This window comes from Cibotium barometz, chromosome 22 (assembly GCF_041138505.1).
Source record: "Cibotium barometz isolate CiBa-2024 chromosome 22, ASM4113850v1, whole genome shotgun sequence".
NCBI lineage: Eukaryota > Viridiplantae > Streptophyta > Polypodiopsida > Cyatheales > Cibotiaceae > Cibotium > Cibotium barometz.
In genome coordinates, this window is record NC_141067.1 from 40,425,133 (window position 1) to 40,444,753 (window position 19,621).

A 19,621-nucleotide genomic window follows, 5' to 3' on the forward strand; every position below is an offset into this window, starting at 1 on the left:
GGTTGGGGGCCTTTATCGTGAACAAAGAATCAAGCAAATTGTAAGGTAATTAGTGAATTTTGATCATTTTCTATAATTTCTCAATGTTTCTCTCTTCTCAACCCCTCTCAAGCTTGAGAAGCTTAATTGGTATGGTTTTTTAAATGCTATTGAAGTTAATTGGTGAATAGTAGTGAAGAGTTACATAATTTGATGAATGTTATTGAAGTTAATTAATTAATGATAGTAAAGAATTACATAAATTTCTAATTATGTTTAAATTCTAATGGTTTTTATGTAATTTCTCTCTCTCACTCAAGAAATGGTCATACTCATGACCCATTCTCAATCCAAATGAAGCTTTTCATAAAGCTTTTCCTTAACCCAAGATTAAGCTATGCTTGAGGTCAAATTAATGGCTTTTTTCTATGCTTTTAGTTTATGTATATTGATGATTCAATCCATTATGGATTAATGATCCAATTAGAGATCATTTTAATTATTTCCTTAATGATAAGCTTTATCCCTTAGAAAAATTGAGATTTATCAGTCATAGTAGCGGAGCTATGGCAAAATTTTTATAAAAATTACGCATAAAATAATTTCATTCAAAGCATAAAAAGAGGACTTCCTACCATATTCTAGGAATTATCATCCTAGATTAATTGAAAGAAATTCATTATAATCATGGAGAAATTGAATTTTTATATTATGCATAAAGGATAAGTTTTTATATCAAAAGTGTTACTTTTACCATTTTTACTTTCATGCATAGAAGTATGCATAATGGATAAATTTTTATATCAAAAGTGTTACTTTTATTATTTTTATTTTCATGCATAGAAGTATGCATAATGGATAAATTTTTATATCAAAAGTGTTACTTTTACCATTTTTATTTTCATGCATAGAAGTATGCATAATGGATAAATTTTTATATCAAAAGTGTTATTTTTATCAATTTTTATTTTCATGCATAGAAGTATGCATAAAGGATAAATTTTTATATCAAAAGTGTTATTTTTATCATTTTTATTTCCTGCATAGAAGTATGCATAAAGGATAAATTTTTATATCAAAAGTGTTACTTTTATCATTTTTATTTCATGCATAGAAGTATGCATAATGGATAAATTTTTATATCAAAAGTGTTACTTTTACCATTTTTATTTTCATGCATAGAAGTATGCATAATGGATAAATTTTTATATCAAAAGTGTTATTTTTATCAATTTTTATTTTCATGCATAGAAGTATGCATTAAGGATAAATTTTTATATCAAAAGTGTTATTTTTATCATTTTTATTTTCATGCATAGAAGTATGCATAAAGGATAAATTTTTATATCAAAAGTGTTACTTTTATCATTTTTATTTCATGCATAGAAGTATGCACAATGGATAAATTTTTATATCAAAAGTGTTACTTTTATCATATTTGAATTTCATGCATAAAGGTATACATAAAAGTTGATTATTTTATTATAAAAGTGTGACTTTTATCATAATTGAATTTCATGCATAAAGGTATGCATAAAAGTTGATTATTTTATTATAAAAGTGTGTCTTTTATTATATTGAATTTCATGCATAGAGGTATGCATAAAAGTTGATTATTTTATTATAAAAGTGTGACTTTTATCATAATTGAATTTCATGCATAGAGATATGCATAAAAGTTGCTTATTTTATTGTAAGAGTGTTACTTTTATCATATTGGATTTCATGCATAGAGGTATGCAAAAAAGATATTCTTTTTATACTAAAAGTGTGATTTTCATCATAAATGGATTTTATGCGCATAAGAGAAATTCTTTTATTCTAAAAGTGTAATTACTACCAAATTGAATTTATGCATAAGAAGATGCATAAAAGATTGATTTTAATTTCGAAAGTGTTAGTCTCCTTAAATGGAATTTATGCATAAATAAATGTTAGAGAAATCTTATATCAAATATAAGAATTCTCTTAAAAAAGATATGAAATGTGATAAGATGTGAGAAGAGGTGTATGAGATGTGATAAGATTTGATAAGATGCGTATGAAAAGTGATAGGATGTGATAAGAGGTGTATGAGATGTGAAAAGATGTGATAAGATTTGTATGAGATGTGATAGAATGTGTTAAGATGAGTTAGGATGTGTTAAGATGTATATGGGATGTGTTAGGACGAGAATGGATGTAATATGGCTGTGTGAATGTGATGTGGATGTATACATGTAGATGTGTATGTATGAATGTGAATGTGAATGTGGATGTGGATGTATGGATGTAGATACGGATGTGTATGTATGTATGTGGATGTGTATGTATGAATGAGGATGTGAAAATGGATGTATGTATGTAGATGTGGATGTATGGATGTAGATACGGATGTGGATGTATGTATGTGAATGTGGATGTATGAATGAGGATGTGAAAATGGATGTATGCATGTGAATGTGGATGTATGAATATGAATGTGGATGTGTGGATGTGGGAATGGAGGTATGGATGTATGAATGTGGATGTGGATGTATGCATGTAGATGCGTATGTATGAATGTGAAATTGGATGTATGATGTGGACGTACGAACATGGATATGTATGTAGAATAATGAATATGAAGATGTATGTGAGATAATGTGTAGTCTATATGAGTGAATGGATGAGAACGAGTACACATTGAATGGAATGTGGAATAAGTAATGTGGTCTGAGAGTGGATAATATGGAAAGACAAGAGTTCATTATAGAAACTGTATTTTGTGACTGTTTGTAAATGACTGTTTTATGTCAAGAATGCTGGAGAAGCATTTTGACCATCTTAAGGATTAAGGTCATGAAGACCGAACTGATAAAGTTGCAACTGTTGAGACGGAGAGTCACTGGAGGACGTCTCGCGTAGCAAGGTCGATCGAGGTCTTGACCAGCCTCGGTTTAAATGGTGAGCTTCCGGTACGGTGGATGAGGGACCAAGGAAGTGGCCTATGAGTGAAGCGCTAGGTCACCTGCGAAGGATCCTAGAGGGTGCTGACCATACGGTGCTCGGGCTCTGGGTCGCCGAAGATCCTCACACATGCATCGTGGAAGATATTGGAACAAGGAGTAAGAGTTGTTTTCTGAAACCGGGCATGGATCTAGTTGATTGACCTTGCTGGTCCTCAGCGGATGAGTCCATGGCTCTTTTATATGGATCTGTGGGTTGATCTAGCTGATCTTCCACGGAGATTCCATTCTATTATATGAATATATTGCCAGTTACTATGAGCTAGGAACTATGGAAAAGGCCCCTGAGCGAACAGGTGGTGAGCGTTCTGGTTGCCAATGATGCCATAAGTATACCAATGAATGAATGACTGGAAATAAGGATTCAACCAGAGACTTGAGGATTGTCATCAGTGACATAATGGTTTTATTAAAGGATTGTTTTAAAGCTAGTTGATGCTAAGAAAAAGGCAATTTCATATTGGGTGTGTAAGTGGTGTGACTAGTTTTATGTTTGCATGAACTTCCGGCTAGGGGGCCTTGGAACTCTTTTCCTTGGTACCCAGGACAAAACCTAACCAAATTCTTAATTGGATCCCATCACTACAGTGGTTGGGGCGGTTGGCTAACCCATGGGATCGGATGGGGTTAGGCTGGACTGATGGATCCGTAAATCGAGATTTAATTTCTATTATTACGATAGATGAAATAAATTTCGGATAGAAATTGTTCTATGGATAAGAATCAACGGCTGTGCCTCTTAATGGGGAAAAAAGCGTTGATCCCAATGATCCAAGTGCAAGTTTCTTCCTTGATTGACCAAGTACCGTTAAAGGTGCAGTCAGATTAGTTGATCCGTAATGATCTTGACTACGTTAGAGTAAAGAGTTATCCTGGTGGAATCGCCCGTGCTTCCAGGTAACGGAAGTTTTTCCGGGTTCGGTTTTGGAAAAACCGACGGATTAGTCTCTTGTCCGGATATTCGTGGACGAGGCCCCGAGTGTGGGTCCCTGCCTTGCGCATGAAGTGCTACTTTCGCTGCTAGTACCACGAATCCGTTGCGCGGTGGAGACCGGGATCTTACAATTGGTATCAGAGCAGGTTTTGAAAGCTAATAAAGATAATTAAATTCTTATCTGAAATTGGTAATAAGAATTCAGAAACAGCATTTTCATAATATATTTTCATTCCGTAAGCTTCTTTAATGAAGAAATTTTAATCAAAGAAATTGTTTTTATAGATGGAAGTTTCCCATTTATCTGGTATTCCCGACCTCACCCAGTCTCAAGATATAATGATTGCATTTGCCTTCGAGCATCTCATCTCTTCCGCTTCAACACGAACAAGCCGAGCAAGACTCGCATGCCATTTCGAGGAATTATATTTTCCTAACCTAGTGGAGAGACAACAGCATAAGTGGTTTGCAGGGCTATATATCCACGCCTCTTACAACCGGCGTGCAATGCTGAGGCTAACCTCTCATTGGCCATGATTTTGATAAAGCTGAAAATGACGCGTGGTGTCATTCTATATCTTTCAACGCCTCAAAATTTCAGACTTGCTTGCCGAGTTTATAGACTCCTTAGTCGATTTATCCCTAAGGAGAAAATAATAGCTCCCTTCGCAGTTAGAGAACTTATGTAACAGGGCATGACTATGGCCCATGACTATGGCCCAGTACGGTCCTCTTATATGTCTTTCGAGGAGATTTTGAACTCAGAGCCGAGTTGCTCTATGTATATATTGCAACTTTTATATAAATAAAGAAACGTTTTCCGGTTAAAAAATTCCTGTTGGATAAATGATTGTTTATGGGCGAACGATCTGCTGCTGAAAAAGAAAAAAAAAACTGTTATCGGACATATGTCATAGATCTCCATTAAGATCTTGTCTTGTATAAGAAATTGTTTTTCGAACTCTTAAGTCTTAGGATCTCATGAATAATATTAAAATAAAAATTTAATAATATATAAATTTTGGCAGAATCATGAGACGAGGAAACCGTGGTCGTCAGCCAGACCCTGTCTCTGAAGATGACGATCTTGACCTTGATGTTCGCAAGGCTCTTCATAGGTCTCAACTAGGACCCTTCAAAGGAGAAGGGGAGAACCTGGGTGAGGCTGTGGAGAAATGGGTGGAAGCCTTGGAAGAGTATTTTGACGTCACAGGATACAATCATCAGAGAAATTGGCTAATAAAGATCAACTGAGAAGCCAAATATGTCAAAAATTTATCAAGAAACTCAAAAAGGTTGTAATTGTGTGATATAATTCATACAATTTGATATTCAAAATGAAAAATTCGTAATTTAGTAATTGGGTTTTCAGATGGAAGTACCGTAATTGTATGGAACCCCGACTTGCTTGAGGCCTAGACATGATGGTATCTATCTTATAGTTCCAAGTATCATGACTACCCGTATATACCGAGAGTATAACTGCAGCTCTTTACTGACAGTATATACGAGTAAATCTAAGACTTGAAATTATAAGCGTTAATGCTATCCAGACGATGATTTCGAATGTGGTTGATATGATTTTTAATTCTGTTTGAGAATTGATGAATTGATTTGGATTCTGATTGAAAAATGATGATTTTTGAAATTTAGTTGAAATATTATAACCTGAGCGAAACCACAATGTGGATGATTGGGACGAGTCCCTGTAATGATAAATGATGAAAATGATTTCAACAAATCACTATGAGATTAGTGGATTGTGCTGTCAAATTGCTACTGTTAATACTTGAGACGGTAGATCAAGTTAAGGGATGACAACTTGAGAACTTGCTTAACTAAAATTCCCGTGGAGGAATGTTCAGAAGGAAATTTTTCGGTCTAATGGACCATTATCGTGTTAAAGATATGAATGATATGATCTAAATGAATTATTATTTAATGATGAGTTCTATATAAGGAATATTTATCCCAGTATTCTGTTGGGTTGACCAGAATCTAAGGAACCCAGAATAAATTGGATCTTAAGAAAAAGAGTTGTCCTCTACTTTGTGAGATGAGGACATCTCGCACCTTTTTAAGTGGGGTAGAAGTTTGTAAGATTCCTCCCCCCAACCTTCGAGGTATACTTATAATTATTCCCTCTCTAAATAAAAGAAAGATTTTGTTTAAAAAGGGAATACACTTTACCCAGAATACCTTCTCAGGAGCCCACCTGTTTTAAAGATTCAGAACGATGAGTTCAGAAGTGAGAACCAGTGTTTTGGATGCCAAGGTTACGACCATCAGTTAAAAGACTGCCCGACTCCTACCATGAAAAGGGCACAGGGAAGTCTAGAACCCAAATTCAGAGACCAATTCCTTCATACCAATCTAATCAGGATCCGTCTCTCGGACAAGATTGCTTAAACTAGGTCCAACCCATTGATTAGGGTCGAGATGACCAGTCAAATGCTTGGCGACTTAGAGTAACAGATGCAGGCAATTCATAAAGATATAAACGCTGCCCAGGATCGACAGAGACAATATACAGATAAGAAGAGGACAGTCAGAGAATTCAAAGAAGCAGTTATAGTCTTCATTTGATTACGGACCAAAAGAATTTCTTTATCTCTAGGGGAGTATAAGTAGCTATCCCCCAGCTATTGTGGATCAAAGAAAGTAGGTGACTTAGCCTACGAACTTCTTTTATCTCCTCATCTCAAAGTTTTTAATGCCGTCTATAGAAATATGTGCCAAACCCAAATCATGGAAAGACGGTAAAACTTCAGTGGCAAGATACCGTTGGCTTCTAGGTTACGCTAACTCCTTCCTTTATATAAGTCGTAACTTTACTTATCGCTCACAGTAATCTTACTTCCATCGATCTCCCTTCTTCTTAAACTCCTTCATGGCTTGGCAACAGGAATTAGTTTTATCCATGATGATTTCTCACCTTCAAGACGCAAGCGAGTCTGTGAAGAAGGATTTTATAGAACAGTATGAGCGCTCACTTTTTTCTCACTTGGGAACGTCTGTAGCTCAGACCAAGTGGCGGACCTATCAAGACATAACTAGGGTAACACCCTGGGGTCAGCAGCACTTTCGTAACAATGTCCGCTTGGCCATGGTTATCGAAGCCTTGGGTTTGGGTCCCCGATACTACTGCGTCATGAGATCAAGACATCTTGGGTTTTCTGAGCAGGTCTTCTTACTGGCGTGTTTTCTTCCTCATCAGAAGATATGCCTTTACCCCGTTTTTGGCTTGCCTCTCAGAGGTCCTTTTGTTAGATCACCTCATACCACTGAGATAGGTGCGACAATAACCAACAGAATTATTCCCATAGATGAGTTACCTTATACGTGCGCAGCCTGTGAGTGCTGCTTTTGTGATCATATGATGGACGGGCTTATGGAAGTGTAAAGAGTTCTTCTATCTTTATTGTATATGTTCCAAGAATGAATAAAGTTTAAATCTTATTCTTGTCTTGACCCTTACTCTCTTTGAGACTTTTTTAATTGGTGGTTAATCTTAATTAAAAATTTTCTCTCAGTCTCTTACTTGTGCATCTTGTGAAATTACTCCCAGTTTGCGAGATGAGGGCATCTCGCATTTTTCAAGTGGGAGAGAATGTAAGATTCCTCCCCAGTCTCTCAAAATGTCCAGCATCTTCCCCTGTAATCAATCCCTCTTCAGAAATATAAAAGACTTGTTTCTAACTGTTTTATCCTGGAGAGAGAAAATATTCTAGAGAGAGAATATTCAGATTTTTAATATTTTTGGATAGAAAATTATCTCATCTTATTAAAATAAGTTCCCCTGAAACAAAAATTCAAAAAGAACTTTTCAATGTGCAATTGGAATTAATTGGAAATGGGTATAAAGGACCTTAGCCTAAGGGTCTAGATTTTCAGAAATTTTTGGATTATGGTCCAATTAAGGTTCCTATGGGCCAATAGCATCAATCCATGTGTAGGGAGGAGATACTGTCTAATAGAGCAAGGTAGATACAATTTGGACAGACCTAGTGTCCCATTATATTTAAATTCATACATGTATATTACTATTTCAATAGATATATATAACACCCTTTTTGATATATGATACTACAGAAAAGGAATCCTGCAACAACCCAGTCGGTACTTGTATTTGTCCCAAACCCTTTGACAGTAGCCATAGACACAACTATCTAGTATCCCATTTAATGCCATATTTACATGGTTTGCACCTTTCTAACTTAAGTGTACAAGATTATGTAATGGAAAATCCTTTTTCAATTGTGCAAGCTATTCGATGTGTCTGCTCTATTTGATGCTACACCATATCTCTCTTGAGTTGTCTTGGTTAAATGTTATCGTTTGTTTTATAGAATAGTACACACTCCAAATTTTGTACATGGTCTGGTTCCAAATTAGAGAGTTGTGTAGATGATAAACAAACCCATAGCTAGAATATGAAAAATTAAAGAGCAAGAGAGCACTTAAAGACCAATATCAAATGGAAATTATCGTTAATTTGAGAACATTGCAAGAGCTCAGAATAATCTGAATAGTATAGGAAAATATTTGGCTCTAGTTGGGGCTGATGACAATCTCCCCAGACAAGTCACCACATGACAGGAACTTCTCTCTTCTCTAGATCAACTTTTTTCCATTGTGGACAAAGATGAAATGGGGAGAGATCTCCTTGGCACACTCCTCCATGATGTCCTTGCGTAGCTGAAACAAAGTACTTTTCTCTCATATGGAGATGACTACCAAAAGAGTTGAGCTACTGTCAAAGACCTTGATTTGAATCACCTTGTTATTGTCCATGCTTGCAGCCAGTTACCCATCGATGACCCTACTCCGCTTGTACTAAAATGACATGATAAATGTCTATGTAGCTATCATGTACTTGGCAATAACTGTATCACATGCAATCTCGTAGTGAATTTTACTTAAACGCAAGCTCGTGTATCGGATGTATATATATGTATATATATATATATTACTTTAGGGGAAGATTAGAGGGCAAAAAATGAGATTAGAATTGGCCTATACAAGCTCAAAGCCATCTGCCCCATTCATTTATCTTCTCATCCCTAGATGACCAATCATTACAAAGCAAAAACCATCCCATAAAAAATAATAAAAACCGCTAAAAACATATAACGGCTATCTTTTTTTTTTTTTTTAAAGCAGGTACAAGAAATTTTGTAGAAATACTTACACACACCCCCAACCCCCGTATGGTGGAAGGCACCCCCCTCGGGTATGGCACAAGCCGGGGCCGAGGCCGCCCACATATCAACTTTGAACTTATAAATCTCCCAAGGGAGATGATACCACATGAGGCCCCCACAAGATTCAAACTCACGACCTTGGGGATTAGAGTCCAACACTCCAACAGTTCAACTAGCGCTCATTGGTATAACGGCTATCTTTTACTTCCGTTGGCTAACACTCCCCCCCACTTAATCTGATGTCCATCCTTGGACATTGACGTTCCATCGCTTAGCTTTGTCTTCGTTGGAGTTGTCTTTGAATGGCCCTTGTTGCCTTCTCTTGCTCTCGCTTGCGTTCCTTTTCTTCTTTAGCTAGAATCTGCCAATGGACTGGATTGCTCTCTTGTGTATCTTTGAATGCAATGTAACAGAAGCCCAGATTGCCAATTATTGGTTTGAACAAGTGACTGTCAAGCTCAATAAAACCAATGTGGAACATTTCTTTGAAGGTAGTCATGTATGCAACTCGCAAAAATTGACATCTGGCATAGAAGCCCATCACCTGTGCATGTGTTGGTTGCTTGGTTAGATCATATGCTAGTCACTGTTCGCCTTCCAAGAATATCTTCCATGGAGTATCAGCAGGTAGCTCATCCTTGAAGGTCTCACAGATCTTCAAAAACATATCCGCAATCTTCACCAGCATCTTGCAAGCAACATTTGGAAATCCACTGAATCTTTGTATTATCCTTCTCTAGGTTTGAGTGAAGTATGCCATGGTTGTGAACCCTGGAGAAGATGGTAACTCTAGGTAGTTAATCCAATCTGGATGGCATTGCTTGGTGTTAGAGAAAGCACTCCATGTCCTTCTTCTCACCACTGGACCCTATAGGTAGGGTTGATTCTGGCTTGCCTTGGCGCATGGTTGTACTCCATAGTAGAACCCAAATTACTTGATACCAAGCTAGTCTCCATGATGGTTGATTTATCATTGGCACGGTTCGTGACATCTCTTCTGCAAACAGCTCATGGAATCCCCCTAGCTCTTCCAAAGAACAAGATGGCAAAAGACTTTCCATTAGCATTTTATCAAAGGATATGGCAATGTAGACTAAATGGAATCATCATACATTTGCTTTGGTGTGCCATACATAGCCATTGCAATTTCTACCATCTTCAGCTCCCATGCTTTGTAGCTCTTCTTCAAGGGATCTTGTTCTTGTTCCCATTCCTTGCATACTTGAGTAACCAGATCTGTCGATTCTTGTGTCCTTGAAGGCTTTGTGAACCCTGTGGCTGGTCTTTCTTCTTCTTTAGTCTCATGAGCTCCTTCTCCTACCATATCAAAATCAGTCTATGATGTATCATGACTTGCCTCCATTTGTTCTTGGACCGTGTGTGAAGCTTGACCAATGGCAGAGGCCATGATTTCTCTCTATTGACGCATGCTTTCCAGTTCCTTCTTGAGAGCCTCCACTTCTTGTATTGCTCCCACTAGCTCTTCACTTGGTGTTATTGTAGGTATTGCCTGAAGAATCGACTGCATCAATAGTTCTTCAAGCTGTGCTTGATCCCACTTCTGCTTGTCCATAGCAATTTGATGGAGCTTTGTGATATATTGCATTTTCTCCTCATCTTGCTTCATCCTATTCTCCATCATCTTTTTTGATTCTTCAAATTGGATAAGTTGGGCTTGTAAAAGTATGATTTGATTGCCTTGAGCTTGATTCTCTTCTTTAAGTGTGGTCATGCTTACCTTCCAAGAGTCTACTCTTCACTATCTTGAGCTCTTTCTTTAGCTTCTCATTCTCTTCACTCACCATGCTTTGCATAGATATGCTTCCTTGACATGCTTGAGCCATGGAGTTCACCTGATTGATTATGAGCTGTCTCCATCCTTCAATATCTCCAGTGATGACTGCTGGAGGTTTCTCTTGCTTGACCACTTGCCAGATCTTCTTGAAGTTGTTTTGCCTCTTCCTCTCTCCACCGTTGGGCTTCCATCTCATCATGTGTGACTTCTTCACTTCTTTCTATGGCTTTATCATGTGTCACCTTCAACTCTTGTTCCTATTCCATCTCCAAGTCCATGCTTTCTAAGAGAGTATGTGGCGATGTGACACGAGGGTGATTCAGCATACCTTGAGACTGTAGATCAAAGTTTATGTTGCCCTCATCATGTTCTGAAGAACTCAAAATGGGTGACATTACCACCTCTAGCACCACATGCTCATGTTCCTCTTCGAAGACTCTCAATAGTTCTTCCTCCATAGATGTTCTTGGTAGGCTCTGAGCCTCTTGACTTTGTGTATGCACCTGTGCCAAACTTTCCATTGCTTCTTCTTGTGCCTACTTCTCCCTTTCCACCTATGCTCAAGCTATGGCTCTTCCCAGTCCTCCCATGCATTCCACCCTTCTTCTTTGTTCCTCATGATATTGTCTATGAATAGGGACTGTGCGTGGTCACTTTGTCCTCTTCACCAATTTAGCTTGACTAATTGCATCCAAGATATTTTGCTTTTCTTGTTCTCTAACTTCTAGGTTCTTGGTCCGGATGCATTGTGACGCTTCAGAGCAGCTCACTGTTGGTTCCTTACCTCTTGCACTTCTGGTAGCCAATTGGTCTTCAGAGTCTTCATGCGAGCTCTCATCCTCTTGCTCACTTCTTGTTTGCTCTCCAGCTCCTTATTGCTTCTTGAGATGTTGAGCCATGACTTCAAGCATCACTTTGTCCTCAGGCATCTCTTTAGGTCTGTCAACCATTCCCAAAGCATGATACGCTATCCTTGTAAGCATTTGACCTCCTCTAATGTATTTCTTCCTTTGCACAGTTTGTACTTTAGCAGCCCTTTTGATATCTGCAAACACTTTTTGATGAAAATTGCCTTTAAGAGGAAACTTACTGCTTACCGCTGTGGACATCCAATATGCCATGGCCATGTCTGGATGGGTGTACTTTTGAGGCTTGATGATGGTGAATAGTTGATGGTGAAGCTACATAGGCAATAGTACACTCTTGTCCAAGATGTCATTGAAGTTATTCTGAGTGTCAGTCTGCAAGAAGGTTGAGTCTTTCATGTGACGGAGGTTGTCCTGAGACTCGCCACTTCGAATCTTCCAATCTTTATGGCAAGGGCTTCCCTTACCATATCTGCTGTGACTTTAACCTATACTTTCTCACCTTCTGCATTTGTAAGCATGACTACACCGTCCTCTTGCTGCATGGTTTTCATCAACTCATAACATCAGAATGGATCCACTACAATTGGCTTCTAGAGAAAACAGTCTTCGAGTCCCACCGCTATAGCCACCATTTGAACTTCATCATCACTTTGTAAAGCATAGAACGACTTTGGCATTGACATTATGGTGATTTTGTCGTTCTCTAGCTTTTTGAACAACCCTTTGCTTACAAATGTTCCAGCTTCCTCCAAAGCAAGTATACCCAAAAAACACTTCAGCACAACTTCTTCTTTGGTAACCATGAACGGCTCTGAGTCAGCTTGAGCTTCTAGATCCATAGATGACACTATAAACAAGACAAACAACATTAATTTAGCATGTTAACCATATTAGTTTTCACCATATCTCTGTATAGTGCTTGTGAAGTCTTCTGTGTATGTCCATAACACCACTTCTAGTGTGACACCTCTCATCCTGGATGTTAGTAGTTAGTCATTCCATTACAGCCCTGTTTCTTTTTTGTGACCATAGAACTAGCAATACATCTCGCCGTTTTGTCCTTCTTTGGAGGTCAGAATGCAATGAAATTTGTCATGCATGCTTTCCATTGTATTCAGACACTGGGCATGATGTTGTTTGACTGTTAACACCCCTTTTGGAGCCCCATCTCAGAAAAACGTATGCATTTCTGGCTCTCTATGATCTGAAGGCATCATCAGCCTCCATCATGGTCCCGCATCACTGTCTTGTGGTAATTTTCCATTTGGCATGCCATTTATTTGGCAAATACAGCAGTTTGGTCCTACCATACACATTGAATCTGTTGTAACTCTCTCCACATGTGCCCAATCGGTACCAAACTTGACACAGGCTATTCTTTCATGATCAATGAGGCATAAGCTCAGTTGCAGTTCAGTCACTCCCAGAGACCTCCAACTGAAAAAACGTATTGATCAATTTTGGCCTCTCCTTGTTTTTTCTGCATCATCTTGACCGGCTTTGCCTCCTGAACATAGTGATGAGTTGATTTTGTAGTTTCAGCATCCTGGGACCTTCCAAAACTAAAAACGCCATTGTGACAGTTCTACTGCGATTGCTTTGGCTAAGAATATGGTGTTTCATGCTAAGACAAAACACATTGATGTGCAATATCATTTTGCACGAGATTGCCTAGCATGCAAGAAGCTTGAGATTGTCGGTTCCCAGGACAGAGAATGCAGCAGATGCTTTGACCAAGAGCCTATTCTCTAACCAATTTGCACACTGTTGCGAATTGATAGACATAGGGTGAAGTTGATGGCCTCCGTCACTCTGGTACATTTTGTACAGTTATTCCGCCCTCCCACATTAGCCGTCACATGGGAGATTGTTGGGTTAATGGACTATGTGCCCGATGCCCATATACTAACTCACTGACATTTCTTCTCATCCACAAGCGTATAGATATACTTGTGAGTCACACACTAGCATACTTACTAGTGTTTCACTTTTGTTGGTGTATTGTATAGGAGGGCAAGGCTCACCCTCACCTTATCCGATTGTCTTTCATGCTCTCACACATACTTCTCTGCACATTCCTCATCCTCTTCATTATTCTCCTCAGTGTAGACAATCTGAGCTTTTCCTTTACCTTTATCCTATGTTTTCACCTGTTTTGTGGTTGAAGCTTCTTTTGGTATGTCCCTTTGAAAAACTGTTGAAGGACTTGATAGGTTTGATGATGACGATGAGGTTGCATCTTCTAATGATAGTACAGCTTCTAATGTAGGTGCTTGTCCAGCCAAAGTGAGTGGCTCTACCCTAATGCCATATGGTTCCGTTGGTTGAATGAGGTCAACCCACACCCTTTTTGCACCTTCTTGGTAGTGCACAATACGGTTTATCCAATTGAAATAAAAGTTGTACCTTCACTGCCATGTCCTTCAAAGGATTAATGGAATGTCTTGCACTTTAGATTGGGTGTGACAAAGAACTTGTCCCCGTAGGCTAGCTCATCAACAAATAACTTTAATGTTCACAAACCAAGCGTAGGTGTTACATGTCCCAAATAATCTTTAAAATGTGCATGTGTTGGTGTAAGTGGCTTCTCACTCAGGCATGCATACAGTTCTTGTGAAATTGTGTTTCCTATGTCAATAAATGCATGCGAACTAATTTTCTCCTTGCCCACTTTAACTTCAATGAAAGGCACTGGCGTATCATCATTAGAATCATCCATAAATGTGATCTTATAGCGCTTTGTGATTCCTTGAGAGATGGGAAGAGCTTGACCAAATTTCCTCTTCTGAGCTCGTTGACAAGCTTCCTCATGTGCCATTTTAGCCACTAGCTTTTTCTTCTCCTCTGTTGCCATTTCGCTTTATGAAGCCTATTCAACTGCTCCTGTAGTTAGAGGCATTGATGATTTGACATCCGCTTATCCAGTTTGGCATTTCCTCACCATCTAACACTGAGATCTTTACTGCTCCAGTGGAAGAAAACCTTGAGATCACATATGGTCCTCATCTACGCTTAGTAAACTTCACTGCTGCGAACTCCTTTAGCATGTAAACCAAGACCAAGTCACCCAAACAAAATTGCTTAGTGACTATGTGATCGTCATGGAACTGCTATTGTCTCCTCTTCAATGCATACATACCTGATACTACTTTTAAGCAAGTCTCATCAAGCTTCTCCAACTCATCTAGGCACTTAGACAATTTGTGTCTTCTCCATTCTAGTTTTTGTGCCACATGCAAAGTAGGAATCAGGAATTCCATGGGAAAAATAGTGTCGAGGCCAAACACCATGTTGAATGGCATAGTGCCAATTTTACTGTTTTATATGCTACTCTGTATGCCCAAAGAATTGAATGTAACTTCATCTCCTAGTTTGACTTTGCTTGTTGGCTGACAACCTTTGTTAGAATTGTGCAAAGAATCTTGTTTGTGCTATTAGCCTGTCCATTGGCTTGAGGGTGGTAGGGAGCTGACTTTTTATGAATGATCATGAATTCATCCAATAGATGTTCAATCACTTCATTCAATAAATGTTTTCCCCTATCACTAACAATTTCAATAGGTAGACCATAGCGTGTAAAAACATTTTCATACAGAGACTTCGCAGTCGTTCTTGCATTGTTCTTAATGGTTGCTTTTGCTTCAACCCATTTTGTCACATAATTCGTGGCCACAATAATGTACTCTACATGAGTGTGCATCATCGCAGGGTGGATTGGACCGACAAAGTCTATTCCCCACTTGGCAAATGCTCTCACTCCCATCATAGGTGGCAATGGCATTTCATATCTTCTTATGGGAACTTTTGTGTGTTGGCTCACATCATAGCCTTTAACAAACATGGCCGCATCCTAAAATAAAGTAGGCCACCACAGACCCACTCTCATTATCGCTTTAGCTGTCACATGAGCTGAAAAATGTCCGTCCAGTATGCTAGCATGAGCATGCTCCAAGATTGGCACATATTCGCTTCTAGGACACACATCCTCAGACTACCATCCTTTCCCCTATGATATGGTTGATTGGCAATGATACAACAAACCTGTGCCTATTTTTGCAGGTATCTTTGCCGCAACTTGCCCATCTTCTTTGGAAATGTTTTTGTGGTGGACAAGAACTCAATGATTGACTCAGCCCACTTTGGTGCTATGGCATTACATGGTATAAGGCTAAGGCATTACCATTGGAAATTCCCTTCTCTTTTTGGCAACAACCACATGTCCTCACCATTGCATATATATCTTTCCTCATGGATGGCCAATATATTCCCATGCGCGCTCTGCACAATGTATTATCAAATCAGGATCAGGCACAAAGTGAATGTTGCCCATTGCTACGTGAGCCCTCTGCATGTACATTTTTGCGTCTTCTAGCTCAATGCACAATCGTAGGATTCCATCCACATAATTCCTAGTCTACACAATATGAGTGAGACTCCCTTCCAATGATCCCGATAATTGGAGCTTCCCCAATTTCATGAATGACACAAAGTCCTTGTTCCACGATGGAACCGTCTCTACATTAAACAAGTAAGTGTTAGGAAGATCATCATCTACTCCTACTGCTCACTCTCCACTAGTCAATCGTGAAAGATGATCAGCCCTTTGATGGGTTATACCCTTCTTGACAACCACAGTGAAGTCAAACTCCAAAAGAATAATGAACCATCACACAATATGCCTAGTGTTGCAAGGTTTATGTTGGGGTAAAGGCCAAAGTGGCAGACCGCCCATCTAACTCACTAACCCTAATACATGTGTACACTCTATACTCATTCTTTTAGTGATAGAGAAATAAGGTGTGGCTCATACATTGTGAGCTAGGGCACCACAAAACCTTGTGTCTTCATCTCCTTCTTCACGCACACACCACGCACCGCATAGCTCTCACAACTGGTATCAGAGTAGGTGGGAGCCTCACCAGAGCGCCGTAGGGCTACACAGGTAACCTCCTCCATTTGCTTGCTGTTATTTTTGCAGTTTGATCCCTCGACTAGCCTCGCCAAAGACCTCACATGCTTTATGCTACGGGATGATGAATGTATGATATTTGTGGACAAGACAGTGTTTGGTGTGCATTTGCTTTCTGTCGTGTGGCATTGTGTCAGAGATGCAGCCATTATGATATGCCTGTCAATTTTCCATCAGTGACAGTTAATGTGTCAGAGATAGCCTATTTTGCCCTATACAGTCTATCAACATTACACAGTTTTATGCCTAAGTTTTTGGGTCAGATTTTATGACAGTTTTTTGATTTTGGGTGTTATTTTATTGCCAAGTTGGTGCGGAAATTCAGTCATATTTTTTGCGCAGTTGTGGTCATGTCTTCTTCAGGTGAACGCGAGCTCTTCAACATCAGGAAGCTTGATGGTACAAACTTCAGTTTGTGGAAAGAGCAGACTCAGGATGTGTTGGTTCAAAAGAAGCAGTTGAAGCCTATTTCAGGGCCTATCACTAAACTTGCTGACATGTCAGAGGTAGATTGGGTAGAACTAGATGCGTTGGCAAAGTCAACAAGCAGGTTACACCTCGCAGAATTAGTCTACTTCACAGTGGTGAATGAGACCACGTCATTTAATCTGTGGAAGAAGGTGTGTAGTACCTATGAGAAAGAGACTATCTCAAATAAAGTGTACCTAATAAAGAGGCTATTTGAGCTTCAGATGAAGGAGGGTACTTCCGTGGCCTCGCACACTTGAACAAATTCAACATCATATTTAGTCAGATACAGGCGCAGAAATTGGATTTCCAGGATGAATTCAAGGCAATCTTCTTGTTGTGTTCATTGCCTACATCATGGGACACCTTTCGTATAGTGATCAATAATTCTACGCCAAATGGGACGTTGACATTCAATGATGTTGTTGGAAGCCTGCTTGCAGAGGAGATATACAAGAAATCAATGGATCAGGGCAAGAATGGTCAAGCATTAGCAATGCAAGATGATAGAGGCAGAAAATAGTCTCAAGACAGGATCGTGGCAAATCACACAGCAAGTCAAGGTCCAAGAAAGACATTGAATGTTATTGCTATGGCAAACATGGACATGTAAAGAAAGAATGTTTCAAGTGGAAGCGTATGTAGAAAAAGAAAGAAGAAAAGGGGGGAGATAAGAAAGATGACAAAGGAAAAGAGAAGGTTGAAGAGGTGAATGCAATGACTTACAAAGATGACAGTGAAGTGCTCTTCATTTCAAGTCTTCCTGCAAGTGTGTTGGTGGCAGCGGATCAAAATTGTGGTCAGGAGTGGATTCTTAATCTGTTCACCTTGGAAACGACTATGTTTGTGACATAGTTGGTGCAGGAGATGTGCAGTTTACCTTTCCAAATGGTACCAATTTCCTGTTGAAGAATGTTCGTCATGTGCCAAAGCTCACTAAGAGCTTGATTTCTACTAGCCAACTAGATGACCTTGGTTACGCTACAACCTTTGGTAGCCAGTCTTGGAGGATTCAGAAGGGCTCTCTCATCATAGCTCAAGGATCCAAGTGTGGCACACTCTACCCTATTCATGTTTCCTTTGTACGCAACCATGTAATTGTTGTAACCGAGCTGCCAAATGCTTCTTTGTGGCATAGTCGGTTAGCTCATATGTCTCTGAAAGGAATGGAAACATTGTCTCATTTGGGTTATTTGCCTGTGTTAAAATTTTCAAATTTTTCTGTGTGTGAGCATTGAATTTATGGTAAACATGCTTGTTCAGCCCATAAAAGATTGTCAAATGAGAAGAAGAGTGAACCTTTAGATTTGGTTCATAGTGACGTTTGTGGACCTATGCCTGTTAGATCATTAGGGGGAGCATCCTATTTTATCACATTCATTGATGATTTGACCAAGAAAGTGTGGGTATATCCTATGGCTAGGAAAGATGATACCTTTCAATGCTTTCAAAAGTTTCTTGCTCTTGCTCTGAAAACATGTCAGGGAAGAAGCTTAAATGTCTTAGAAGAACTGACAATGGTGGAGAGTATGTCTCTCATGAACTCAAGAATTTCTGTGAAATGTGTGGCATCAAAAGAGAACTCACTACACCTGGTAATCCTACACAAAACAGTGTAGCAGAGAGGATGAATAGAACAATAAATGAAAGGGTGCTAAGTATGCTTTCCAATGCGAGTCTTACTCAAGGGTTTTGGGCTGAAGCTATGGTGATGACTGTACACTTGATTAATAGGTCACCAAATTCAACGTTGGTGATGGTGGAGTTCCTGAAGAGGCTTGGATAGGAAAAAAGCCTTCATATGACCACTTGCATGTGTTTGGTTGTGAAGCTTATGTGCATGTTCCTAGAGAGATGCAATAATCTAGAGCCAAAATCTAGAAAATGCATTTTCATGGGCTATGGAGAAAGTGGCAAAATGGGATATCGTCTATGGGATCCAAAGGCTAGGAAAATTGTTCACAGTAGCGATGTTATTTTCAACAAGAAGAAGATGCATAAACAACTTAAGGAAGTGGAAACTCGAAAGGTATCATTCCAGGATATTACACCATCGATTGTCTTGCCACAAAGGGCAAATGTTAAGTCACCAAGTAGAGAAGGCTCTAGCAACAATGACCATTCTAGTCAACAAGAGGAAAGGACAGTTGGTTCACCAGTGTAGAGCCGAATGATGCCAAGTGACAGAGTGGAGGTTGAAATGCCAACTCAAGAAGAGCCAGTGGTACTGAGAAGGTCTACTCATGTTTCTCATCCCCCTGAGAGATTTGTACCTGGCTTAGATTATGTCATGCTAACAGATTGTGGGGAGCCATCTTGTTACAAAGAGGCCATGAGCAGAGATGACAAGCTTAAGTGGGAGCGAGCTATGGAGTCAGAAATAGATTCTATTGAGAAGAATTAGACTTGGGAGCTA

At 39.1% G+C, this 19,621-nt stretch overlaps 1 pseudogene; it reads right to left on the reverse strand.

Moving 5' to 3' along the window:
• Nucleotides 1-9,775: 9,775 nt before the first annotated feature.
• Nucleotides 9,776-13,330, reverse strand: LOC147626606 (uncharacterized; annotated as a pseudogene).
• Nucleotides 13,331-19,621: the final 6,291 nt, after the last annotated feature.